The sequence below is a fragment of the Molossus molossus genome, unplaced genomic scaffold, assembly GCF_014108415.1.
Source record: "Molossus molossus isolate mMolMol1 unplaced genomic scaffold, mMolMol1.p scaffold_m16_p_17, whole genome shotgun sequence".
Taxonomy (NCBI): domain Eukaryota; kingdom Metazoa; phylum Chordata; class Mammalia; order Chiroptera; family Molossidae; genus Molossus; species Molossus molossus.
In genome coordinates, this window is record NW_023425352.1 from 39,839,447 (window position 1) to 39,843,239 (window position 3,793).

Sequence of the window (3,793 nt, forward strand, 5' to 3'; positions counted from 1 at the left end):
CTAACAGATTTCTCAGCTGATTGCTGAAGTGAGAATGGAGACATTTGAGAAAACTTCTTGAAAGTTTCAGTTCTCTTCCTCTCAGAATACAATCTCCTCTGTCAGAATAATGACTGAAGTCAGCTTTATCATCAGAGAAGAGAAAAGAAGGCAGATATGTTAGTTACTTCTTCCATCCTGGAAAATGAGCTGAGATTTACAAACATAGTTACCTTATTCTCACCTACCACAAATGTCCTCAGTGTCCAAAAATGTTATCTCAGAAGAAGGAACCGAGAAGAGACAATTATTAATCCCCTTTCCATCTGCTACTACCTTTTGGTCTGAACTTTAATGTCTGAAGAATGCCTATTTAATTTTGATCTATTACAAAAAGAAGTGCCACACAGGCACAAGGGCATTATATTATATGAAATCTGTTCAGAATGCAGCTATTTAAAGCATTATCAAGGTTATTTGAATGATTGAACAAATCAGTTAAATTAGAAAGAATACAAAAATGTGTTTGAAAGTCTTTTGAAATCCTCTTCAAAGGATCTTTTGTTTTGCAAACATGATGTCTTTAGTCATGTCAAATAACTTTCTTTTCATTAGTTTTAAATTGGGGAATAGACAAAAGTCACACATAAGAAGATATAATGAATAAAGGAAATGCAATGCTCGCTTCAGCAGCACATATACTAAAATTGGAACGATACAGAGAAGATTAGCATGGCCCCTGAGCAAGGATGACACGCAAATTCGTGAAGCGTTCCAGATTTTTGTACATATACACAATGGAGGACTACGCAGCTGTAAGAAAGAAAGATCTCTTATCCTTTGAGACTACATGGAGGGACCTTGAAAGTATCATCCTAAGTGAAACAAGCCAAACAGAGAAAGACAGGTTTCATATGATCTTACTTATTTGTGGAATATAATGAACATAACAGTCTGAGGAATGGGGTAGTCCCAGAGACGCGGAAGTGGGGTACAGACTGATAATCCCCTAAAGAGGGGGGTGGTGGGGGAGAGATAAACCACAGAACTTATATGCATGTATGCATAAACAGTGGACATGGACAAAAAACTGGGGAAATGGCAGGGAGGGAGGGGGTGGGGGGAATCAGTGGGGGAAAAAGGAGACACATCTGTAACAAAAATTAATTAATAAAAAATAAATAAATAAATAAAATTGAAAAAAAATTAAGGAAATGCAATAATATTGGTGAATTTACCAGAAAAAGTTTTTTCAGACAGTGAATGACATACTCTAGCTAAAACTATACAAAATATAATATTTTTAAAGAATAGTTAAATAATAATTAAAGCATTTTGGATGTGTGCTATACCTAGTATGTGTACTTTTCAAAGATTATTTCTTGTGATTCTCACTGTAATCATGTAATATTTACATTAACACTCCCAATTTAATGTATAAATTGAGAAACAAAAAGGTAAAGTAACTTGCTGTAATAAAACACCATTTATTAGGGTCCTTGTGTAGGTACTGTCCACATTGATTCTGAGCTGATGCTGTGGCTCACTTTAACCAATAAAATACAACAAGAGACACTGAGGCAGTCCAGTTACAGTTTTCAAGAAGGCCTAGTTGCCTCTGCTTTTCCCTTTTTGGAAGCTCTGAGACACATTTAAGTAGTCCAGTATGTTACTGGGAATTCTACGTGGAAAGATTATGTGAAAATCCATCTTGAAAGCAAGAAATCCAGCTGTCCTCCTGGACAAGCTAAGCCCAGATTTTAAGCCATCCCATCAAAGGACCAGATAAAGAGTGACACAATATTTTGTTTCTGCTCCAATTACCATTTACTAAAACTATCTGAGACACCCCACACACAACCAGGAAAAATGCATCCATCTGACCTCTCTAGTCAACACACTGAATCAGAAATAATAAAATACTTTTTACTTAAGCCAGTGGTAATGAGTTCAGATGCATGATGCTTATAATAGAGAAGTGTCAAAATCATCCCTATCCACTAAATTACCCACAGCATTAATATTTTTAAAAAATTATAATTCATACATGCTGGGTATTCTAAGATTTATATAGTAAAGATTTTTCTAGAAAACTAGACACATAACTCTACTAGTTATCTCTAATTGGACATTTACTAGCACAATTAACACATAAAATCCTAACTTATTCTATGCCAACCCTGACAATTTACAATTTACTTTTTGTGTGTGTGTGTCATCCTCATCTCAATAAATATCATCTTAACAAGGTTAGTTACCCAGGACAAAATTTTGTAGTAATTCTTGAATCCTCTCCTAGAACACAATGGTCCAATCAGTTAGCAATTATAATTAGTTTAACTAAGGCAGGAATGAAAAACATCTGTAATAATGTCACAATTAAAAGAAAATATATATATATATATATATATATATATATATATATATATATATATAAACTTCTAAAAGTATATGCATCTGTAAGTCACTAATCAAAACTACCAAACTCTCTTCCCTGGACTAGTTCAGTACCTGTGTACCTGACTTCGAATCCTTTCTTCTCTTAGTCTAATCTCAATACAATAGCCAGAGTGATGTTTTTAAAACATAAGCTAGGGAATTCTCCATGATATGAAAGTACATATTCCCTATAAACCAACATCCCATCAGATCAAAATAAAATGGGAACAGTCAATCCATAGTCAAGAATACTCAACACACAAATCAAAAATATAGGCAAAATATAGATATTTTCAGATAAAGGAAAATAAAATTGATTAAAAACAGAAATTAAATACTAGAAATTTATTTATTTATTTATTTACTTTTAAAATCCTCACCCAGAGATATTTTTTCATTTATCCTCAGATAGAATGGGAAGGAGGGGTAGAAAGAGAGAAAAACATCAATGTGAGGGGGACACATCAACTGGTGCCTCCTGCATGACCCCGACCAGGGCCAGGGACGAACTACAACTGAGGTACGTGCCCTTGACTGGAATTGAACCTGTGACTCTGGTCCACAGGCTGACACTCTAAATGCTGAGCCAAACTGGCCAGAGGTACTAGCAATCTATTTAAAAATAAAAGAATGTAAGGGGAAATTTAGAATCCTCAAGAATAAAAAAGAATATTAAAATGATAAATATCTGGATTAAAAAGGTTGTTAAAAAGGTAAATATCTGGATATAAATCAGAGATGCTTTTCTTAGTTCCTTTATAATATAAATATTTACAAATAAAATCATTGTATTGTGTATTTTAAATGTATGTAGATATAATAAAAATGGTGGGATGGTTAAAGGGATATATATGAATGCTAGATATCTCTATCTTTTATGTAAAGTAAGCAACATTAACTGGAAGTAGATGATGAAAAGTTAAGGAAGCCTATTGTAAAACGTAGAATTGTAATGACTAATACAAAGATGTTCACCAAAAAAGAGCCAATTGAAAAATTAAAACTTAATATTTAAAAACATATTAAAATGAGCTTAAAGGAGCCAGGAAATAGAAAAGTGTGGAACAAAAATTACAGGGACCAGAAAGCGTAAAATAAAATGATAAATTTAAATACAACCCCATTGATATTTATCACTCAAATGTAGAATATAAAACTGGAAGCAACCAGTGAACAAACAAGACAAACAAACAAACAAAAACTCATATATACAGACAACCGTATGGTGGTAACCAGAGGGAAGGGGGTGGGAATAGCAGTAAAGGGTAAAGGGAGTGAAATATATGGTGACAGAAGATTTGACTTTGGATGGGAGGCACACAATAGAATACTCAGATGATGTATCATTGAATTGTACACTTGAAACCTATATAAT

The 3,793-nt window shown here is 33.4% G+C and overlaps 1 non-coding gene across 1 annotated transcript; it reads left to right on the top strand.

Moving 5' to 3' along the window:
- The first annotated feature begins 656 nt into the window (after nt 1-656).
- LOC118632852 lies at nt 657-763 on the top strand. The gene has a single exon (XR_004960100.1). It is a non-coding gene; the product is annotated as a U6 spliceosomal RNA (small nuclear RNA).
- The last annotated feature ends 3,030 nt before the right edge of the window (nt 764-3,793 follow it).